The sequence below is a fragment of the Callithrix jacchus genome, chromosome 20, assembly GCF_049354715.1.
Source record: "Callithrix jacchus isolate 240 chromosome 20, calJac240_pri, whole genome shotgun sequence".
Taxonomy (NCBI): Eukaryota; Metazoa; Chordata; class Mammalia; order Primates; family Cebidae; genus Callithrix; species Callithrix jacchus.
Genome location: NC_133521.1, coordinates 13,982,643 through 14,006,805, shown reverse-complemented (window position 1 = coordinate 14,006,805; position 24,163 = coordinate 13,982,643). Strand labels below are relative to the sequence as shown.

At 40.0% G+C, this 24,163-nt stretch overlaps 2 long non-coding RNA genes across 19 annotated transcripts in view; one reads left to right on the top strand and one right to left on the bottom strand.

Moving 5' to 3' along the window:
* The window catches only part of LOC118149764 (uncharacterized), a 49,184-nt gene extending 27,503 nt beyond the window's left edge, over positions 1 to 21,681 (bottom strand). For both annotated transcript variants that reach the window (XR_013530499.1, XR_004737476.3), the window contains exons 1-2: positions 21,345 to 21,681; positions 20,412 to 20,438 (exon numbers count right to left, since the gene is read on the bottom strand). This is a non-coding gene — a long non-coding RNA (uncharacterized LOC118149764). The remainder of the gene's footprint in view (positions 1 to 20,411; positions 20,439 to 21,344) is intronic.
* The window catches only part of LOC118149763 (uncharacterized), a 205,026-nt gene that overhangs the window by 55,484 nt on the left and 125,379 nt on the right, over positions 1 to 24,163 (top strand). For 6 of the 17 annotated variants that reach the window (XR_013530482.1, XR_013530493.1, XR_013530485.1 and 3 more), the window contains 2 exons: positions 15,731 to 15,881; positions 20,267 to 20,355. The exons of 5 other annotated variants lie outside the window; for them this stretch is intronic. This is a non-coding gene — a long non-coding RNA (uncharacterized LOC118149763). Of the gene's footprint in view, positions 1 to 15,730; positions 15,882 to 18,184; positions 18,316 to 20,266; positions 20,356 to 20,911; positions 21,026 to 24,163 lie in introns of those variants that run through there. 6 more of the 17 variants (XR_013530492.1, XR_013530489.1, XR_013530488.1 and 3 more) reach the window with 3 other exon arrangements.

Sequence of the window (24,163 nt, the reverse complement as noted above, 5' to 3'; positions counted from 1 at the left end):
CTACTCCACCCTCATAGTTTCTCGTTTTCACTATTTTTCTGGCTATTCTTAAAGGTTTGTTTTTCCATATGAACTGTAATTTCAATTTTTCTAACTCCTTAGAAAGCCTCGTTGGGTATTTTTATTGGAACTGAGTTCAATTATAAATTAACTTAGGAAGAGCCAACATATATGTGACGGTGAATCATCCTATCCAAGAATAGGGAATATTTTTGCTAGTGTTCAAGTCTACCTTGTGTCTTTCAGGAATGTATGCTATTTTATTTTACTAAGTTTAATTTCTGTGTGAATTGTTGCTATATTTTATTATTCACTGACCTCTTATTATTGATGTCAACTTTCCAGATTATATCAATCCTTATTTCTATTTCTTAGTAATCTATGGTCCCATATACTATTTACATTCCTGTAGTTAATACAATTCTATTTTTACCCTCCTTGCTTTTCATGGTAGATTTTGTAAAAAGGCCACCTGGAAAAGAGTCTTAATCAGGACACTGGCCTTTATTGGGGAATCCTGGGCAGGAGTTATAAATTCCCTGGCAGGGCCGGGATGAAGTTACAGTAGTCTTAAGTGAAAGGCCTGGTCAGTTTACACAGGAATGAGGCCTTGCTAAGAGCACAGATCAGGCTTTTTTACAGACTAGCTCATAACAAGATTCAGTTGGTGGCAACTTGAGATTTAAGTAAGTGGGGGAATAAGACTAGATAAATAGGCCAGAGCTAGGGTGGTGAAATAATGTAGTAGAATGAGCATGGACTTTGGAGTCAGACAGTCTGGGTTTGAATCCACCTCTGCTATTTCCTGGCAAGGTTATCCTCAATTTCTAATGTCTGATAGATATTAATAGTACCTAACTCAGGGTTGCTGTGATGATTAGAGATGGTACACATGAAACACTTAGTGTCTGTTGCATATAGATAAAGATATAGACCTATAGATACTTGAGTCGCAATGTAACATAAAACATCACATCACATAGATCAGACTAGAAAAGACTGTAATTGAACATAAGCCTGTGACCTGTAACTGGGATTATTCTACTCTTCCTTCATTATCCCGGAGCTATGAAGAACCTTTCAGGCTTTGGTGGAGAGGTGGGGAGAACAGCTGGTCACTACCCTACAGGTTTAGGGCTGCATCTAGGATCCTGTGGTTTCTAATACTGGGCACAAAATTACAGGCTTAACAGGGGTTTTAGTGCCCCCACAGAACTAATGGAAGATGAATCCTATGAGTTTGGGGGATCTTATTCATAGACATACTGTTCGCTGGGGGGTCCCTCCTTTCTATGGTCTGAGCTTTTGATAGAATTTTTAACAATTTGAGCTGCAGGAAACTGTTGTGGCTTTGGCTGATGAACAACCCATGGAGTGGGAGGCAGAACTTAAAAAGTAATGCTTTGATTTATATCCTATTGGCTAAGAATTTTGTGATGTACAGAGGAACATGGTGGGAGTGGGGTTAGAGAGAGCTGTGTAGCTGAATATTGGGTCATCTTCATATCTACATAAATAGCTAATGTGACAGTTGGGGGTTAAAGAGAGGATAAAACTAAGCTAAGATTTCAGATAGGGGGTTAAAGAGAGGATAAAACTTGCAGCCTAAGGAAGGGTCACAGGGCTGTACCCAGTTCTTTACTAGGGGTAGCACATAAGCATATAGTGTTGGGGTTGAGCTTAGCAAAGCTACTAAAGTGTAGTAGAAAACACCTGGAAATCCCAGGGATTACCCTTCAAAGGCAAACATAAGAGGACTGTCATTTGGTGAATGAATGTAACTCCTGCTGACTGTGAGAAAGGAAAGGGAGAAGGAAGGACAAAGGGAGGAAGAGCTGAGAGACATAATTAATCAACCAAGAGAAAAAATGGGAAGGTCAAAAAGTCAACATCAGGTTCTATTTTACCTGTACTTAATTCAAGACATCTGGTCAGCTTATCACTGGAGAGAGAGAGAGAGTGCGCGAGAGAGCACTGTGAATAAATCAAATACATTGAGAACTTCTATCTTCATGTTAACTATTCATTTCATCTGCCTTCTCTATCCCTTAAGTTTTAGTAGATTATGTGGGAAGTTAAATTTTACTGATTTGAGTTTCATCTTTTTTTATTTCCTCTGCCCTGCATGTGAAGAGGCCAGTGAACCTTAAAATAACCAAATGGCGGAAAACCAAAGGAATAAGGACAAGCTTAAGTGCCTGGCCTAGATAATTAGTCTTTGAATAATCAAGAATGGGGTGCATTATAATCCTCATATGGGCACAGTAATTAGGCTTAGAGGCTTTATGATGTTATAATTTGTGTATGTAAGTGTGAAGTTGGATAGTTTGGGGACAATTTAATTTTATATTTAGCAACAAAAGAATTGATCCTGCATTGTCTAAACATATGAACATCTTAATCCTTGTTTCTAGAAACTCTCAAAGGATGAAACAAAAGCTTGGAAAGACGGCTGGAGTGACCACAGGTGCTCTGTTGCTTCACTCAGGGAGTCCTTCACCCATATCATTTTGAATGCATATAGTGTCACCTCCAAAAGTAGCTTTCAGATTCTCTGTTTTGAGTCACAGTTGATTCCCAATTATAAAACTAAAAGCAATTATCTGGGTTCTCACTGTGCATTTAAGATTATATTTTTATGTTTATTTATATTTTAAAAAAAACCAAGCAAACAACTTACTTAAAATGCAGTGTGTGCTCAAAGAGATTTAAAACAATAACAGCAGGCATATCCCTTGGGATTTTCTAAAATACTCCCTTTCTTCCTCTGCAATTTGAATCCAAATATTCAGCTTTGATTTTTGTCTTTTCTAAGTGTTCTACCTTTTTGGGCTCTTTGTATATTAGAGATAAAGGGAAAGAGAGAACTAAGAATCCCAAACTATGACATTTTAAAACTCAAGAGTTAATTTGGTTAGCAATTAAGATTTCTATTTTGTTTGAACAGAAGTTACAAGTTCAGTTGTTACTTAAAGCACCCACAAAATGGAATCTCTACTTTTCCCAAACAACATCTTTATTCATTTATTAGGTACAGAATGTGTTTGTGATTCTTTAGCTCCTACTATAAATTTCAGAGAAACCAGAGAAGGTTGTAATTCAACTATCCTTAAAATAATAGAAACCAGATGAAATATATTTGAAGAATAAAGATATTCGTTAATGAGTTGAAACTCTTTAATTAATTAGTTGAAACCCTTTTGGGGCATGGATAAGGAAGAATATTTACAGTATTTTTAAATGTCCTATTATGTTTAGAATAATGCACAAAATTAAAAATACCAAAAACATAACACAGTAACTGAAACTCTTGCCACTAATGTCATCAACTTTACCCTGTATCACAGTGATTCTAGCTGAAAGGTAGAAATTTCCAAAGCCTTGGTGATTTTCCAACAACCCTAAGTTCTTTTGAAATAAAGTCTAATGTTTATACTTATTATTTTCCATCCCTTAAACTCTCTGGACTTAGTAGACATCTTGGTACTGTTCTAATATTTAATTTTTACACTTAATTTGTGTATATTCTAAAACTTATCTTCCCAACTAGATTATAAGTTTCTTAAAAATAGGATCTATACAACTTAAAAAAAACTTATACAGCCTCTAACAATATACCTTAGTACATTAGAAACCTAGCAGATAGATACTTCTTCACTGATTTCATTACTAACATTTAAAATAATGTTGTATACTTGAAAAGTTTTATATTATTTAAATGTATGATCTTAAGAAGTTTGCACTATTCTGAAATGTGATTGCATTACATTTAGGAACTCTGTTCCCAGTTAAATGCGTTCTATTAACTGAAAGCCAGCTGTATAAATATGCCCTTCCTGCCAGTAACACACACAGAGGCAAAAGCAAATGCAATGGTGGAAATGATGGAGAATGGGGCAAGCCTATCTCTTCTTTTCATTAATTAAAGAGGTTTCATTGAGAGATGGATATTTATAACTGCACAGGTAGCTAGCAATATAAGCTTGTTTTTCGTGTCAGAGCATACATAGAAGAGTAAAAGAGCTGGCTGGGCATGGTGGCTTATGCCTGTAATCTTAGCATTTTGGGAGGCTAAATTGGGCAGATGGCTTGAGTTCAGGAGTTCAAGACTAGCCTGGGCAACATAGCAAGACCCAGTCTCTACAAAAAACACAAAAAGTAGCTGCTTGTGGTGGCACATGCCTGTAGTCACAGCTACTTGGGAGGCTGAGGTGGGAGAATCACTTGAGCCTAGGAGTTCAAGACCAGCCTGGGCAACACAGAGAGCCCCTGTCTCTAGAGAAAAAAATTAAAAAATAAAAAATTAGCTAGGCATGGTGGTGAGTGCCTGTGGTCCCAGCTACATGGAAAGCTGAGGTGAGAGGATCACTTGAGCCTGGAGTTTGAGGCTGCAGTGAACCATAACTGAGCTGCTGCACTCCAGCCTGGGTGACAGAGTGAGATTCTGTCTCAAAAAAAGAAAAAAAAAGTGGTAAGAGGGCTTGCATCTTAAGCAGCAAAATTAAAACTCTGTTTTCTGGTTTTCTTGGCTTAGACATATGAAAATTTAGAAGGTTTGAAGATTTCATGCTCCCAAAGACATTTATCTCTCAAACCTTCCTACAGTATAATTGATTTCTCCCTTGAACTCTGATTAGGAGGGTTAGGAAGAACTAGTATTTTTACAAACAAAATTAATCTCCTAAATAAATCCAATGTGTACCTTCTGGAGTGGTATGGGGAAGGGGAAGATGGTGTTGTTGGTATTAATATAGTAAATGCCTTCTCTAAGCTGACTTGGGAGGAGACAGGATGTCAGCTACTTCATCCTGAGATTGTGGGGAATTTTTATTCACCTCATTTAAAGAGTATTTTAGGGCAGGGCTCTTGCGCCTTGCAGCAGTTGCAGGGTAAACTGAGTGCTCTGTGGGCATAGGCATGAGAAAAAATGGTGGATCTCGCTGGGAAGCTGCATGAACTCTCCCTTCCACCTTCCTCCATTAGAAAAAAGCCAATTTTCTTAATATCCACTACTGTTAGCAGCCTCGGAGTGCAGCCCCATTCAGAAACTTCTCATCTTCCTCTTGCCACTGTGACCTGCTAGTCACTGTCAGGTGCTGGCTCTGGGCATTAATGGAATTGTCAGTTAGTAAAATCACAATGATCATCGCTGTCCAGGTCAAGCTTTAAAACAAATGCACTTAATAAAAATAGTCCATATATATATGATTTATTGATATAATAATATCCTTTAAATATGTTTAGGATGGTCCTGTAACACTTTTTATTACTTTGTGCTCTGTGTTATAATGTCCAAGTTTCATCACATCTACCAGACAATAAGCCACTTGGGGTGAGTGTGCATATTTTACCCTTCTTAATATTGCTCCCAGTCATTAAGATGGCACCTTGCATTTAGCTGGTTTGCAATAAATATTAAATGCATGAACAAACTAGTATTCATTACTGATATTTAAGTCTCATCGCTGAGTGCAAAATACTATAGTGAGTCTGGTGGACAAACAGGAGATGTGTGAAAGTGCCAGAAGGTTCTGCTTTCTGTTTATTTGTGCATGGCCATAAAGCCACATGGCATTTCAGGAGTGGGTGTGCCTCCATTTTGGTTAAGAGGGCTGAAGAATAGTGGTTTGCTTCCTTTTTTGCTTTTAGTGACTGTCACGATGAAACTCTAATTCTTCTGGTTTTAATAGACTAACAGGGACCACACCATAATTCCAGATATTGTTTTTGGGTTGTAACTGGTAGATCATTTACAAGTGAGATGTAGACTGTTCTGTTCCAAATGCACTTACATCACACCTGCCCTTCTCCTGTCTGCTCCTGCTCTGAATGGTTCATGCTGCCTTGGCATTAAACTATCCAGAAGCACCTAGGGTTGACTGCATTAGAGATTTATTGCTTGCTTGTTCTTCCAGATCATTTATAAGTGTTAAATCATGTCAGTGCTCACATCCATCCCTTATCGACTTCACTTTAATACTTATTCATCTCAAGAAGCCTTGATTTGTTCCTATTAAAGTTTCCCTTAGAGGTCAGGTTTAAAGAAGTAGAAAGTGCAGAAGTGTGTATCTTGCATCCCATATTACACAGAGCTCTGTTCCTGTGGTTCATGCTTGCTTTTCCTCTGTTAGAAAAAAAATACCTGCATTCTACAAAAATCCAGCCAGAGTAGGGTGAGTTGTCTGGGATTTTCTGTAATCTAACAGAGCAAGTTTAATGACTCAAGAGAGGCCTGCTGTATATTGCAGCTCATGGCTCATGAAAAGATATAGTATGTTAATTTTCTGAACTGGGTCTCTGAGGCTGAATTACATTATTTTTGTAATGTCTCTCCTGAATTAACTGCAGTTATTTGAGCATCTAACGTCTTGAATGCACAAAAGAAGGGAATCCCTGGATGTTAGTGACCAACAGAACCTTATACTCTGTAGAGGAAATTAGCTATTGGATGCAGTGTCTTCATGCTTTAGGATAAAATAAATATACTTTTTACATGGGCAGCACACTTCTCCCCTACTCATAAATGTGGAGCATGAATATCATGAGCCTCTCCTTTGAGAAGACTTTAGTGCTCCTCATTTCTTCAGGATGAACTCTAAGCCCCTTCACACAGAATAGAGGGCCTTTTGCCCTCTGGTGCCTGCCTTCCTCCTTCCACTCCAGCCTCATCACACCACTTCCTCCCACTCTTCTCTCCATTTGGACTGGATCACTTTCAGGATGCCAAATGGCCATATTCTTTGTCCTCTCTGGGCTTGTCTATGCACAGGCCTTCTGCCTGGAATATGACCTGTCTTCTCACATCTGTCTCACTATCAGTAATGACAGTAATGGTGGTTATATTCTGTGCTAAGGAGGGCTTGCATGGATCCTTTCATTGAATCTTTACAACAACCCATAAGCACTGTAATTATTCCCGTTTCACAAATAAGGAAGCAGAGGCTTAGTGAGCTTAAGAGCCGTGCCCAGTCTCACACAGCTATTAAGTGTAGTACAGGGAGTTGAAGCTAAGTAGCCTGACTCCAGAGCCTGCTCCAGGCTGCAGTGCCTCCCAGCATTGAGGTACACATAGTCATGTGGCTAACTCTTACCCATTATTTACACATCACTTGCTCCAGAAAACTTTCGTGGCAGGGTAGGTGCCCCTCCTGTGCCTTTTATTTCTCTCTTTACAGCATGTACAGTTTAACACCCCTGTTACAACTTGTTTACTTGTCTGTATCCTCCACAAGCTTCAGAGGTCCCTAGAAGAGGACACTGTCTGTCCCTCTTGCCATTTTATCCCCAATATCTACTGGGAAGCTTGGTATTCAGTAGGAACTCAGTACATGTTTGGGGAATAGGTAATCCTTTGACTAAACTTAGATCCACTGAAAATCCTGCGCAATTCTTTTGGTAGGAAAAGGTTAATTCTAGTCTTACTGATTCCTGACTTTAATGGAGGAAATAATTTGACAGCTTCTCCTTTTTGGAGGGACTACAGAATTATGTACTAGACCAAGGCTCTCTTGTGGTTAACAGCGCCTAGTCATATGAGTCAAGGTTGTCACTCAATCAGACTTTTACTCATTCCAACTACCCCTCTTCCCCCTTAAACTCTTAAGATAAACCAGGAAGTGGCTGGTTGTTTCACAGAAAGATTCACCAAAGGATTCTCATTTGTCATTTCTCCTACTACCTAATATTAGGTTGGTGCAAAATAATTGCAGTTTTTGCCATGAAGAGTAATTGCAAGGCTGGGTGTGGTGGCTCACACCTATAAACCCAGCACTTTAGGAGGCCGAGGCAGGCATATCACTTGAGGTCAGGAGTTCGAGACCAGCATGGCTAACATGGTGAAACTCTGTCTATACTACAAGTACAAAAATTATCCAGGCGTGGTGGCAGACGCCTGTAATCCCACCTACTCAGAAGGCTGAGGCAGGAGAATCACTTGAACCTGGGAGGTGGAGGTTGCAGTGAGCTGAGATTGAGCCACTGCACTCCAGCCTGGGCAACAGAGCAAGAGTCCTCAAAAACAAAACAAAACAAAACAAAAACCAACAAACAAGAAAAGTAATTGCAAACTGCGATTACTTTTGCACCAACCTAATACATATATTGAAGCTGGAAGAAACACTTGTCTGTAGCTCACCCAGTCCTTTTTAATTGAGAAAAAATTGCAGCTCATAGAGAGGCACAAATTCATCCACTAGTTAGTGGCCAAGTTAGAGCTATAATTCACATCTTTCACTTAAATAATGAGCTTATTTGATGCACTTTCACAACATGATTACTTTACAAAACTTTTCTTAACATTCACATTGATAGGAATAAATGTGTTGTTTCTGTTCTAAAGCAACACATAAGTGTATAATTTATCTGAGATCAGCAGTGCAGAAATGAGAGGTTTTTTTTAAAAAAACTTTTTGTTGAAGTCTAACATTCAGAAAATTGTGTAGTGCTTGATGACTTTTTTTTTTTAAGACAGGGTCTTACTCTGTCACCCAGGCTGGAGTGCACTGATGTGACTGTAGCTCACAGCAGCCTTGACCTCCTGAGCTCAAATGATTCTCCCGCCTCAGCCTCCCAAGTAGCTGGGACTATAGGCCCAGTGCGACTCTTGTGGCCGGCACGGTGCTACCGGTGCTACCAATAGCCAGGCGGTGCTACCATGCCTGGCTAATTTTTCCCTTTGTTTTGTAGAGATGGGGTCTCACCATGTTGCCCACACTGGTCTTGAACTCCTAGCCTCAAGCAATCCTCCCACCTCAACCTCCCAAGGCTCTGGGACTACAAGTGTGAGCCACTGTGCAGCCTGACCCTGATGAATTTTTATAAAGTGAATACACTCGTGTAACTGGCGCTCAAGTTAAGAAATAGGACATTGACAATGGGATATTTTTAGTATTGAATATATAATTACTTTGAATAATATATTCTTACCTAAATCTGTTCTATAAAACTTATTATAGGTTTATAAGAGTAGCAGGTCATTATTGGGGGTTGAAGAGAAGGAAATTTTGAGATGACAATTTCATTCCCATGTACAACTCTCACAACCTCATAAGACAGTGTTTGAGGCATAAATTCCTTAGATTTTGTGTATCAAAGATGCAGCTTACTATTTATTTGTTTGCAAAAATAACGTGCCATCAGGCTGTTATTGTAAAGTCATAAACAGCAATACTTGTGTGACTCTAACTCATATTCTATAGTGCTCAGAAATCTACTTACAGCATTTTTTTCATAATTCACTACATGGGATTTGTAGGCATAGGTGAGTATTTGACTCATTTTAAAGGAAGGTGATATCTCAAATCTGTTATCAGTCATGTGTATATGCTGAGCTGTGGTGGGTTTGCATGGAGCTTATTATATATTTCTGCTACTCATTTTGGCAGACTTGAGACTGACTGGCATTAGGATGTCTGACCCTGAAGCTTCCCTGTCTCTGTTCTAAGCCAGCTACCCCATGCATTTGACCCCACTCATTAGTACAGGCTTTTTAAATGTCCAAGTCAACATTTTCCAACAAAGATTTCTATTCCTGATGTAGGTGTTGCCCAGAACTTTGGAAAAATTATTTAACCTGAAACATTTTCTTCATTCCAATCCTGCCATAATAATAATACACCTTGGGGGAATGAAACTTCTGCCTAAAATTGGGTCAGAATGTTATATTTGTTTGAAAGGCACAAATATGTTCCTTGTACAGTTCAACTAATAGAGCAGTCACTGGGCAATTTCTCAAAAAGTTCTTATGATCTAAAAAAGTTTCTTAGCCCAAAAGATTTTTAATAACATCTAACATCCAAAGAAAACTTCTTTTCCTATTCCCCATCTCTACTCAAGGTTAAATTTTATCCTTGAGTAGAAAATGAATCTCTTTGGAGAGAGATTCAGGATGGCCAATAACTAGCAGCTTGGGATTGTAGCTCCCAGTGAAAGTGCAGAGAACGAGAGGACGCCACACTTTCAGACAAATTTTTGTTGCTTACGGACCAGGAGATTCTCAGGGAAGGAGCCACAATGGTCGCCAGTGCGACTCCTGTGGCCGGTGTGGCGGTTCTTGGTGCAGAATAAATGGGAGTGGGTCCCCTTTTGGTCGACATTTGGAGCTCCGGGAAGGCAGAGTCGCCTATTCAGCTGATTGAAAAAGGGACTCAAGAAGGGGAAGCCAGACCAGAGATTCCTGGGCAGAAGAGCACCATGAATCTTAATGCCACTGTTTTAGCCAGCGCAGTGGGTTGCTCAGATTTTGGTGCTGGGAATCAACAAGTTGGACGTCCATTCAGAGACCTAATTTGAAAGTCAGTAATTACAAAGATGACAGGTGGATAAATTTACAATGATGGGAAGAAACCAGCATAAAAAGGCTGAGAATACCAAAATCAGAATGCCTCTCTCTCTACAGGGGATCACAGTTCCTCATCAACAAGGGAACAAGGCCTGATGGAGAACGAGTGCGTTCCATTAACAGAATTAGGCTTCAGAAGGTGGATAATGAGAAATTTCTGTAAGTTAAAAGAACATGTTCTAGCCCAATGTAAAGAAACTAAGAATCTTGAAAAAAGGTTTGACAAAATCCTAATGAGAATAGACAATTTAGGGAGGAATATAAGTGAATTAATGGAACTGAAGAATACAATACGAGAACTACGAGAAGTAAGCCCAGGTTTTAATACTCGAATTGATCAAGCAGAAGAAAGGATATCAGAGGTTGAAGACCAACTTAATGAAATGAAACAAGAAGACAAGATTAGAGAAGAAAGAGGAAAAAGGAATGAGCAAAGTCTCCAAGAAATATGGGACTATGTGAAAAGACCCAATTTACATTTGATAGGTGTACCTGAATGCCATGAAGAGAATGAATCCAAGATGGAAAATATTCTTCAGGATATTATTCAGGAAAACTTTCCTAACCTAGTAAGGCAGGACAATACTCAACTCCAGGTACTACAGAGAACACCGCAGAGATATTCCTCAAGTAGAGCAACCCCAAGACACATAACCATTAGATTCACCAGGGTTGAAATAAAGGAGAAAATTCTAAGGGCAGCTGGAGAGAAAGGTCAGGTTACCCATAAAGGGAAGCCTATCAGACTTACAGCAGATCTCTCATCAGAAACCCTACAAACTAGAAGAGAGTAGCGGTCAATATTCAGAAAAGAAAAGAATTTTCAACCCAGAATCACATATCCAGCCAAACCAAGCTTCATAAATGAAGGAAAAATAAAACTTTTTGTGAACAAGCAAGCACTCAGAGATTTCATCACCACCAGGCCTGCTTTACAAGAGCTTCTGAAAGAAGCATTACATACAGAAAGGAACAACCAGTATCAGTCATCCCGAAAACTTACCAAAAGGTAAAGAGTATCTCCATAATGAAGAATCTATATCAACTAATGGGCAAAATAGCCAGCTAGCATTAAACGACTATATTAAACTCACAAATATCAATATTAATCCTAAATTTAAATGGATTGAATGCCCCAATCAAAGACCAAGACAGGCAAATTGAATAAAAAGTCAAAACCCCTCGGTACACTGTATCCAGATCCATCTCCTAAGCAAGGACACACAAAGACTCAAAACAAAGGGTTGGTGGGAGACTTACCAATCAAATGGAGAGAAAAACAAAACAGGAGTTGTAACTTTAATCTCTGACAAAATATACTTTATAGTAACAAAGACTAAAAGAAACAAAGAAGGACATTATATAATGGTAAAAGGATCAATGCAACAACAGGAGTCAATGACCATAAATATATATGCACCCAATATAGGAACACCCAGACACATAAGACAAGTTCTTAATGACTTATAAAGAGACTTGGACTCCCGCACAATAATAGCGGAAGACTTTGACACCACATTATTAATATTCGACGGATCAATGAGATAGAAAATTAACAGGGACATCTATGATTTGAACTCAGACCTGGAATAAGTAAACTCAGTGAATATTTATAGACTTCTTCACCCCAGGTCCACACAACATACATTTTTCTCAGTATCACATTACACCTATTTTGAAAGTGACCACATAATTGGAAGTAAATCACCCTTTAGCATTTGCATAGCATTTCACAGACTTTAATGAAATATTGGTTGGCTGTTTGTTATTTTCTTCCTTTATTCCTTCCTGTCTCCACGGTTAAGCATAATTATCGGCATAAAAGAGGTTTTTAATACCTATTTTTAGATTGCATTCCAGCCTGGGCAATAGAGCAAGACTCCTGTTCTCTCTCCTCCTTTCTCTTTTTCTTTTTTTCTTTCAAAAAAAAAAAATTATTTAATTATTCAGAGGAATGGCTCAACTAACCTCAGCCCAGGAAAGAAAAAAAAGTTCTTACCTGTTTTAAACTTTGTTCCTGCTGTCTAGAATAGCCCCTCCAGCCAACAACATAGTAGTCTGCTTAATTAACATGTATTGTGCCTTCCTCAAGGCCAAGCAGGGTCCAATTATGGGCTTCAGCTAATTTTACCATTTTTTTCTCTTTGTATCTCATTCTGCTTTCCCTTAGCTCCCCTTAGCCTTATTGGCGCACAACAAAAGCTCAACAGGAGACTAGCAGCAGCATGATAAAATTAAATAGAATGCCACAAAAATGCCTGGGAATTTGAAAGGTGCCTCTTAACTTCAGCAGGGAAGCAGAGTAACATGGCCACTGTCTTTGGCTTAGAGAAATTTGCGTGGCACATGCACTTGATGGCTGGTTGTTCTATTTGTTTGCTATTATGAAACACTATTTTTCTTTATATGAGAACCATATCTAAGTGGGGTCACTATTGAGGGTACATATTTCCCAGTAAAGGGAAGTGTTGTCATCCTGTTGACGCCACTGAAAGCTGTTAGGACTATTAATTTTGTTGTTCATTTAGGCATGCATGGTTGCCACAGCAACAACAATCTCATAGTTCCTTCAAGCCCTCAGTGCAGTGAGCATCTGTTGAGAGTCCTACAAAGGTGTTATAGTTTCTTTCCTTCATGTCACAGATTGAACCCCTTGCTTGCTTTCCTTATGAGCTACATATTTATCAAGACTCCCTAGAGAGAGACAAGAGATTCTTTGCTGGAGCCAGTCAAAGGAAAAATATAAATGAAAATGAAGGCTTTTGTTTCCTGTAGCTGTTTCAGAGGACCTCAGAATGAGTGGTTTAGAAGTCAGATGATTATTAAAGATCTTGTTGGTCAGCTGAAATGTGAATAAGTCCTTGGCAAAATTCACAGCCAATCTTTTATGCAGGGTGGCCAGGACACTGAGTATCCTGTGCAAAGCCAAAATTGTAAATTCTAGCTCAAACTCCTAGTGGTATCCAGTAGTAGGGTGCAATCTCTTGCCAACTATTTTTCATAATCCAAGACCTTTTTCTTAAGAATCACATAGGGTTCAGAATATATGCTTCTTAAATGGATGCATTTCCTCTCTCTCGCTGTCTATCTCTTCCTTAACGAGCAGTTGATAGAGAAAGCTTATGTTTTCAAAAGCATTTATTGGTACTGATAGACAATCATCTTTGAAGACACTACTCAATATGAGTCTTTGATCCTGTCCTAATTTGTCTCATTAGCAAGTTATGGTCAGAATTGAGAGGAATTACAATTTCTAGATAAATTATATACTAACAAAATTAAAGGCGCCAAGACTGGTCAGGCTGTCTTTATAGCTGTTGAGTGGAGGTATTTTGAGTCCTTGTAGAATCCTCATTTGAAATTTACATGTAAATGTTAGGGCACCTGACTGAGCAAGTTTATGAAAACATCATTACAGTTTCCTCCTCCTTCTGTCATTATTCTGATCAAGATGATCATGAACAGATTTCTGTATTCATTTCTACAGAGAAGCTTACTCATTCCTCTTCAAAATTCTTTTATCTAATGATACCTGTTGTGCAATCATAAGTAATATTTAACTGTAAAATCTTTTACTTGGAGTAAATTATCTTTGAGATGGATTCAACTAAAGATTCTCTGTTAGGTAATTGTTATTTTTCCTGTTCTGGGTTTGGAGAAGAAACTTCTAGGTTATATACTGTTTTTAGGCAAGAAGCCTGAGCCTGGGTTACCCTGGCTTTCGTAAGACACTGAGTATGTCCTGAGGGCTTCTTTTTTGCAATTCTTTGTGGAGATTCCTGGGACCAATTTTTGTAAGACTCTCCCATCCAACCACCCTTTTTGCTATCTTTTAATTTTTTCTTTCAGAGTTCTTCTCTTTATTTTACTTATTTACTTCTCTAGGATAATAAGATCGTAGTACTTTTGAGCTGGAAAACACCTCCCACCTTATCTTGTACATTTCTGTCCTCACAACTTGCAATGCTCAACTGTGCTCATGTTGTCTACTTTTAAAAACTTGTGTACGTGGATATGGTAATAGCTGAGCACAAACCAAACATTTTATTATATCCAATTTATTATGCCAATGTGGTTTTAATGAAACAGACTTAATACAAATGAGAAGTTTTTTTTCTATTTCTAACTCTGATTTTAATTCATACACTGACCCTGGACAAATCTGTCTAATTGAAGATGAGAATGGCCTTCTCTCATAACTTACTGAGTAAATGAGCTAATATATGTAAGGTTCTTTGGAATATGTGAGGTACTATGTGTAAACGATAGGGATATTCATCCATAATGTCTGCCTCTGGAATCCACATCAGCCTGGTGGCTTTAACTGTGACCTCAGCCAAGGTGGCAAAATCCTATCAGAAATCTACTACAAAATTGTGCATTTTCTTTTACCAAACAATTTCACTACTAGAAATTTAAACTACAGAAATATTCATATGTGTGGATACAGTGCCAAATATTAGCTAAAGCATTGCAATTGAAAAGCTGGAAACTTAACCAGGTAGAAAATTAATTTTCTATCAGTAGGAAGAAAGCTAAATAAATATCCATATAGTATGCTGCCATTATAAACAAATAAGATTGATGTACTCTAAAATGGCATAAAAATATCTTTAAGACATGTTCTATGAAAAAGCAATTCATTAAATAGTACATAGTGTATGATCCCATTTATGCTAAAGAAATGCAAACCCCACACAGAAAGGAAACAAAGCCACACCTATATATGTGAATACATTTGTATGTAAATTTGCAGTGTCCCTATGTCATTGAGAGTCCCTCTCTTATTGTATTATGTAGTATGGAGAGTAGAGGTTAAGATTGAATTCTGGAGTTACACTGACTGGCTTCAAATCCTGGCATGACACCTACTACGTGTATAACTGTGGATAAATCACAACTCTTCCATGATTCATTTCCCCACCTCTAGAATGGGTTTGTCAATTTCAGCTAACTTGAAAATTTTAAATGCATAGAAAACAATCTAGAATACTTTCGATTACCCTGAGACACAGCAGGGTAGCTGGAAATATGAAGTTCCTTTTAAAGTACCCAACTCTACACAATGCAAATAATACTGAATAAAGCTAATCTGCTTCTATAGGACTGCATGGGAAAGCTCAGAAAAAAAATATAAATTTTGGTAAATGCAACCGTGAACTGGAAGGATAGGGAGAAACAGCCAACATCTGGGTGTGTGAGCATCAAGAATGTGACAGAGGCTTTTCTGGAAGAACTATGGGAAAATCCATTGTCTGAAGAGGAAGAATCATGAAAGGGGCTTGTGTCTCCACCCCAGAGGGGTCCAGTGATCTTATATGTGGCTTTCCTCTCAGCTCTATGTATCCACTCCAGCTCATTTCCTCCTGTATTCTACTATCTCTACTGCAGAAAATCCCCCTGAGAAGAAGGCAGACCTTCCCTCCAGGGAGGTCAAGGAGGATTGCACTGATTCACTTCATGCAAACAGCTTCCTGGGGAGGGAGCTTTTGCTCTCCCTGCTGTGTGGAGAGATTGAGGAGCCTCCAAGGCTTGGCAGCAGGTCAGTACCCAGCCAAGTTTCCAGAACCAAGAGAGAGGCATAGCTTTTTTCTGAACCTAATTTCTTTTCCAGAAGAGCATTAAGTCCTCTTGTTCTTACTTGAATTTGATCTCCATGGATCCACAATTTTGTTTGGTGGATCTATCTAGAAATATCCACAATTGAAGGGCTTTTGGTCCTTGGCTGACTCACAGGGACCAGTCCCTTCCATACAGATGAGGAACCAGGGCTTCAGAGAGTCTAGTGACCAGCCGAGGTCAAGAGGCCACTTTATGAAATGCTGAACTAGAAACAGTCACCAGTCTTCATTCAGGAGTCTTTCCATCATACTAACACATATTTATTGGCAAGAAAAATCTGCTCAAAAAGAATTCAGTCTTCTAGAAGAAAGATTTTAGATATTATAGGTCAAAGAAAGTATAGAGATTGTGTCATATAGGCCTCTGGAAGAAGTTTTATTGTTCTTAAGTCCTCCCTCCCTTATTTTACTTAAAATAACATCTGTCTTGGCTAATTGTAAATCCAAGTTATATTCTACTGGGTGAGCCTGTGTGTGTACCTAGGGGTGATGTCAGTGTGGCTCCCTAAAGATTTCAAAAGGTGACTCCTCTTGGGTTTTATTCTGTAGTAAAAATAATCTGTGGTGGTTTTTGTTTTCCTTGTCTTATAAACTAGAGGAGTCAGCCAGGAGGCCACTGCCTCCTGATTTTCTATGTGGTCATTATCCATACTCCATTCAGACCACATTTAAGACCACTGGATCTCAAATGATCCTCAGGGACTGTTCATGTGGTTATCTGTGGGGAGGGAAGCGGGGAGGTGTGCAGGCAAGCAACACTAACCAAAATATTTCTTCAGAAAGCTTGCAGACTTCCAATGTGAATTCACCTCTGGAAGACTGCCATATGTTCTGTTTTAAGGTTTCATGTCCTTTACGTCACTGAACTACTCTTTCTTATTCTACTGTGTAGTGTAGAGAGTAGAGATGAAGATAATGGGTTCTGGAATTGGACTGACTTTACATCCTAGCTCTGCATTTACTAATTGTGTGATTATGGATAAATGACTTAATCTTTCTGTTTGCTTCCTATCTGTAAATTGATTTGAAAATTTTATCTCACACAAATAACTTATTTTTATTTATTTATTTATTTATTTATTTATTTATTTATTTATTTTGAGACGGAGTTGCGCTCTTGTTACCCAGGCTGGAGTACAATGGCACGATCTCGACTCACCACAACCTCCACCTCCTGGGTTCAGGCAATTCTCCTGCCTCAGCCTCCTGAGTAGCTGGGATTACAGGCACGCGCCACCGTGCCCAGCTAATTTTTTTTGCATTTTTAGTAGAGACGGGGTTTCACCATGTTGACCAGGATGGTCTCGATCTGTTGACCTCGTGATCCACCCGCCTCGGCCTCCCAAAGTGCTGGGATTACAGGCTTGAGCCACCGTGCTCTGCCCACAAATCACTAATGTGAGAACTAACTAGTTATAGTCCAGACACATGTGAGAGAGCACTTGGCATGTGGTAGCCACTCAATGAATGTTGCCTCTAATCCTTAACATCTGCTCATGCAGCCCAACATTGTGGAAAGAACATTAGATTGATGGGTCAGGAGACACAGGATCTGTTCTAGGATCTTACTTCCATGTAGCTACATGAACTTGAGACAGTCACTTGATCCCAACTCACAGAATTTAAGACATGGAAGCAAGTATTTGTTTCAACCTCCTCATTTAACAAGTAAAATTGGGTCTTGGAGAAAGGAAGAGACTCATCCAAAGTCCCCAGGGAGTCAATGCCCAGGCCAGGATCAGCCAGCAGCACTCTTGACTTTTGTTCCATAGCTTTTCCCATCATTCCTCTGGAGACAGAAGGTCTTGCCAAGTGGTCCAAGCTTTGCTGAAGACCTAAGGACTTTGGGATTGATAGGCAAGTGGTTCCTAACGTGCTCTCTTGGGGTTGCAACCATCCCAGAAGCAGCAGCCAGTGCTTTCTACTATGTCATGGTTGTCATAACTATAACTGCAGAGCAGTAACTTTAAGATGCTACTGAGTGAGAGCCACTGCATCTACAGACTACCCAGTAAATTCATTCCAGGCCAACGGGGCAAGGTTGAGTAAGCCCACAGAGCCCAATAGCTTGATAATTGCCCATGTTTCTTCTTTCTCCTTCTTGGCTCCTGACAGAGACACTTAGAGTGACATTATCTCTATCTTAGGCTACAGAAGTCTACTTTTATGCTCTCATTACAGGCCATTGTCACTCTTTTCCTCTTCTCCTCTCACTCCCACACAGATTCTGAGATCACAGGCTGACCATATTATCCACTCTTGGGTACATGGCTTTGACCTGCAAGATCCCCTTTCTGTTCCACACTCTGACCACAGCAGACACTCAGCAAAACCAGTCCTGTTCAGAGCTGCTGGGTAGGTACGTTTGAGTCTGCTGCAGGGAACTCACAACCACCTCTTTTCTCAGGTGCTCTGTCCTGGGAAGGTGGGGCTTTATTTGTAAGTTCCTGACGTGCTGCTGCCTTTTTTTCAGAGATGCCCCACCCAGCAAGGAGGTAGTCTAGTCACAGTTTGCCAGCAGAGGCATTCCCAAGCTGCTGCAGGCTCTGCCCAGCTGCTGTGTAAACTTCCTTGTGGTTTTATTTACAGAGGTACAGTTAGAACTGCCTCAGTAATGACGGTCTGCCTCAGTGATGGCAGATTGCCTCAGTAATGGTGGACTGCCTCAGTAATGGCAGATGCCCTTTCACCCACTGAACGGGATCGTTTAGAGTCCAGCTGGGCTTGCTGCGAAACAGAGCATTTCAGATTGCTGGTCTTTGTAGGGGTGGGACCCACTGAGCCAGATCACCTGGCTCCCTGTTTCAGCCCCCTCTTTTTCAGTTGAATGGGCAGCTCTGTCTCCCAGATATTCCAGGTGCCAGTTGAGACGGCTGCTTGTGTGAGTTTTTATGGGGAAACCCATGGTGCAGGCAGCTGTACTAGACACTTGTGGTGTGATTTTCGGCCTGGGAATATCCTGGTCTGTGGGCAGTAAAAACTCCTTTAGAAATGCAGTGATTACTCACCCTCTGGTTGTTCTTGGGGAACAGCTCTGGGAACTGCACTCCAGAGCTGTTCCTATTTGGCCATTTTTGATCTCCTCCCCTCCTTAAGTAAGGTAAGTTGTCAGAATATGAGGTGTGGGTAATCTTGCATAACCCAAACGTAGGGCTCTTACATGAGGTGGTTTCTTAAATTTTCTAAACAATTTTAAATGGAACAGAAAGCAGTACCCTAAAACATGATTTATGCAGAATGGCTTTTATGTATAGATATATGAAGCAAGAATTGAAATGTGTGTTATACTGTCTTAAAAAAAATCAATCTATAAAGACAGTGGGGTTGCCTATGTTTTCTACTGTATGAATCTAATCAGCAATAGTAAAACTGCAGAACAGTTAGTGGGGGAAAAAAAAAAGCAAAAAACAGTCTGGTACTCATTATTCTAAATATATACCAGGCCTATGTCTTGGGGATAGTACACATATTACGCTTCTCCATCGATTCTTGCTCAGTCCTCACAGATTGACTATTATCATTTCTATAGAGCCCATAATGGTCCCCTCCCTTAGAAGTGGACTTCTGTTCCTTAGAACAAGCACTTGCTACAGGTCTGTAGAGGTTCTACTTCCTTCAACACACTTCTTAACAAGCACGTACTGGGCCTCTTTTTTTTTTGGAGAGAGGGTCTCGCTCTGTCACCCAGGCTGGAGTGCAGTGGCACGCTTACAGCTCACTGCAACCTTGACCTTGTGGGCTCAAGTGATCCTCCCACCTCAGCCTCCCTAGTAGCTCCTACAGGCATGTGCCAGCATACCTGGCTAATTTTTATATTTATTGAGGAGATGGGATTCTGTGATGTTGCCCAGGTTGGTCTTGAACTCCTGGGGTCAAGTGATCCACTTACCTCAGCCTCCGAAGTGCTGGGATTACAGGTGTGAGCCACCACGCCTGGCCATACTGGACCTCTTTTTAGGTCCTAAAAAAGCATTTAGCAGAGTTCCTTGCCCCGTGGAGAAACTCAGTTGGACCTTTTTGAGCAATTGTTGGCTGGTTGGTGGAGTTGGAGTATGGGACTCAAGGCTTAATAAAAAGGTTATTTCTTTCTAGTCCAGGAATGTTTTATCCTCAAGTGTATTGTTAGTCCTTGGTAAATCAGTCAGCCACACATCTTTCTCTAGTTACAGCCATTCTAAGCCTTCTTGAAGCATAGTTGTTAATGCCTAGTTGTTTTGAGAATGCAACTTTTTAGAAATCTGGTATGACACATTTTTGAAATTAAAGTGAATTAAAATTAATTTTACTCCTTTTTTTTATTTTTTAGTGGCAGAAACTGACAGTCCAAGATGAACAAGAAAAACAATTTACACCCTTTAAAAAACTTGAATGAAAGTTTAAGTATGTTAAAGAAAGGTAAGAAGAGTGAAGGAGTCTGGAGTTTTCACTCATTGACTCACTCATTTACTTACCCAGTCATATCCTTGCAGCTTGATTTCCTGCATTTCAGGAGGAAACAGTTGTTAGTTTATGTAAAATTCTGTATAGCCCTCTACTAGAGCCTTAATGCCTCAAATTCTGTTTGCTAAAATAGTGTTCACAAGTAGCTTGTGTTCACAAACTAAAGCCAATGTTTCCCTAAGATCAAATTCTCTGCGACAAATTTTATCCCCAAATTCGGGAAAAAAATGAGAAGAATGCAAAGATTAATCCTTGGAGGCCCTTAAATAAGCCTTTCTTCCCCTATTTTCTGTTTGCTTTTTAAGTTTTGTATTCAGAGAGTAATAGGTGAACACTTCCATGGCTAAAACACATGTAAATTGAAACCAGTGTTCAGGCCAGTAATTAAAGTGGGGTACTCGCTTGGTTATTTACTTTCTAGCTCCCAGATTGTGAGTTCAGTTCCTCATCAAGCTGTACTTTTTTCTTTCTTCTTTTTCTTTTCTTTCCTTCTTTTTTTTTTTTTTTACAGAGATTAAAGCAACCTGAATTTATAATAGCATCTTGTGAAAGGAGAGGGGTAAGAGCTACAGTGGTTTTAGTAAATAATGCACTTTGATGTCTCCAACTTGAAATCCATATTTTGAGAGCCCTGATACATCTAAATAGTATTTGGAATAAATTTTTAAGTCTCAAAGCTGGTGCCATTTGCAGAAAATAATGCCTGTAGACAGCGAATATTAACATTCCTCCCACATCTCTCCACTTTGTCTTACAATCAAGTGTGTCTATTGGTCTCTGTGAAGCTTATGGAGTGTACATGCCACATGACCAAGTTGTGTCCACTCTTCTTTTGGCTGCTGGCCACCAAGTTATTTATAGCTGGTAACCTTGGCTGGAGGCTTTGGGCCATTCCCTTATTCTGGGTAAGAAAAAGGTAGGAGAAAAAGACTTCGTAGGAATACCTTGTTTTCTATAAAGCAATGGAGCCATTTCAAGAGCCCCCTCCTTTGACCACCAGAAAGGACAGTGAGGTCTAGGTGTAGTTAAGGATTTATGTCTGTAGGCTGGACTCTGTTGGTCCCTCCAGTTTATATTCAGGTTCATCTGCTGTGGTACCACTTTGGAAATTTCATGGACCTTTGACCATATTCACAGGGCAACAAGAAGCTTTGAAATCCAATAAATGTCAAAATCCAAGAATAGATTTCAAAAATTACTTTTCTGCAAAGGTCTCAAGACAAAATTCCTTTTGTTCCTGCCGTGGAGGCCCTTAGGTCGTACAGGGCATTTGTATCCAACAAGGTCTCAGGAGCTCTTATTTCTTCTGCTATCACATTGTGTTTGTGATGTCATGAGTGGTTACCATGGAAGTAATTATCATGATGTGGGAGATGTGTGAATTCAGGTGTGGAGAAACTTAGCAGCAAGAGATGGGTTTTTGAGAAAAAAAGACAAATCTCCTTTCATTCCAACTTCCTTAGTAACAAAAGGATGAAGCAGAAAAAAAGGGAAAGTAAATACAATGACTGAAAGTTAGCTTTTGAACAGCATGTCATTTATGCTATGACATATTGGAAAGTCTTTTATTTATTTGGTTTTTAAAAAATTACATTTTGATCACATATCTTGGAGTATGGTGTTAAAAATAAATGTTACGTTCTTTCTTGGAGGAAAAAAATGGCTTGTATAGCAGGAGAGAATTTGGTATTATGAAGTCCAAAGAGAACAGGAAAATCTTTTGAGTGATACACCAGGAAGCTTAAAGGTGATATGTTTTTGCCCAGTTGGAAAAAATAAAAAGCTGCTGCAATCTGCAAAACACTACAAAAATAAGATTCAGCCAAGCTAACAATGCAGCCAGACTGGCTTGCTGCTGGCATTTGACAAGCTAGGGAAATGAGACTGCAAAAATCCACAGGGAATTCTTTTCCCCTTCATGTTAATGAAGTACTGTACATTTCTTTCTCGGGACTAGGGGCAGTGGGGGTGAGGACCCACTGAGCAAGTGGGTGCTGCTGAGCAAGTATTTTAAGGAAATGATCCAGAATCCCCTGCCTCTGGCTTGGAATAATCAATGTCATTACTGCTTGTTTGGAAGCTTTGTCTTTTCTTGGAAAGGACCCAGGGCTGGCAAGCTCAAGTAGTCAGCGTGGTGACTGGTGAGAGAGGGACCCTGCCAAGGCAAGTACAGGAAGACTGAGGCGCCCTTGAGTGTCAGATTCTGAGTGATAGACCTGGGTTCAAGTCACAGCTTTGCCCCTGTGGATTTTTTCTTTGACCTTCACCAAGGTCCTTAATTGCCCTGCTTTCTTACCCTGTTAATCAAAGGAGACTGTCGTAACAATAAATACGTTGGACATAAAACGTATATTTTTATTCAGGCTACAAATGCAAGGTATTAGACCTTATTAGGGGTTCTGTGTCAGCACAGAGATATTTGGTTGCTTTTTTGTCACATGGTATCTTTCATGACCTTCGGGGTGCAAGTTGGCACTTTGTTTGGTGAGAATTGATACTGGCAGCTAACCTTCCATGGTACTTCTTTGGTGAAAGGAGGATAATGGCCCTAGGCAGGGGTCAGTTCCTATAAGGTCAAGTGCAAACTCCTTAGCCTGGTGTTAGAGGCCTTCCCTAATTACTCCCCAACTAAGCTTCCCAATCTCATTTCCTTACTCCATCAAGTGTGCCCTTTGCCTTGGTCAAATGTGATTTGTCACTGGATATGCCTCTGGTCTTCCTTGAAGTTGTTTCTTCTGTTCTTACCCAATCAACTCTAGCTCGTCTCTGCGCAGCTAGTTTCTGCCCCATCCTATATTGATCCCTCCTTGTTATCAGCACCTCCTACTCCTGAATATATGTGTTGACACAAGGATGTCGGCTCAGTGTAGGGGGACATGAGCTTGAATCCAGAATCCAGCCAAGTCTTATATCCTGCTGACTGAGGTACTGTGTCTGCCTGGAGGAAAGGCACCTTTTTGTAATTAGAAGAAAGGCACTGGAAAGGGTAGAGGTGGCTCTGTGGATATTGACAGAGTTAACTTTTCATCTATGTTCTACATTTTCTTGAAATTATATGCTCCTTGAGGACTGAGGATTTGATTTTCTGTAGATATTGCACATGAAATACATGATTTTGTTTTGACTTATAATAAACACAGTGAGTTCTGAGTAAGAGATGGTACTGGAAGCTACTTGAGGACTGAGCTTACCCATATCTCTACCTGTCAATCCAACCCCCATAAATACTTGTGAGCTTGCTTATCTGTAGTAACAGTGGGGAAACATCAGTACCATTCTCTTTTTAAAATTCTTCAGTGCCTATTTTGGTTTCTATTCAGTCCAAGTTGGAAGTGAGATAGTTTCCCCTCTGAACGCTCAGACTGGGTTTTAGTTGAGGCTCTTGGGTCTGGGCCGGCGTTTTCACTCTTCCTAGAGCAATACTGCACTGGGGCTTTGTGGTGGGTCAGAAAATTGGGCCTGTAACTTACTGCTCACAGAAGGGTCAGGCTGGGCTCTGTGTGCTGAGGACATCAGGGGGAGAGCCATGTGGCTCTATCCTCATGGCGTTCCTGGATCATACGTGAGGAAAACAGACATGTAAGCAAGTGGCCATGAAGCAATATAAGAGGCACTATAGCAGCAGGAGCTCGCACAGAGGCCTATGGGGTCACCATGGGGCAGCAGAGACTTGTCTCCCTGCATGGGGGCAGGCACAGGTGGAGTGACTGGAGAGAGAAGGTGGCTTTAAGTGGTGATATAAAGCAATCTGGTTCATGTCCAC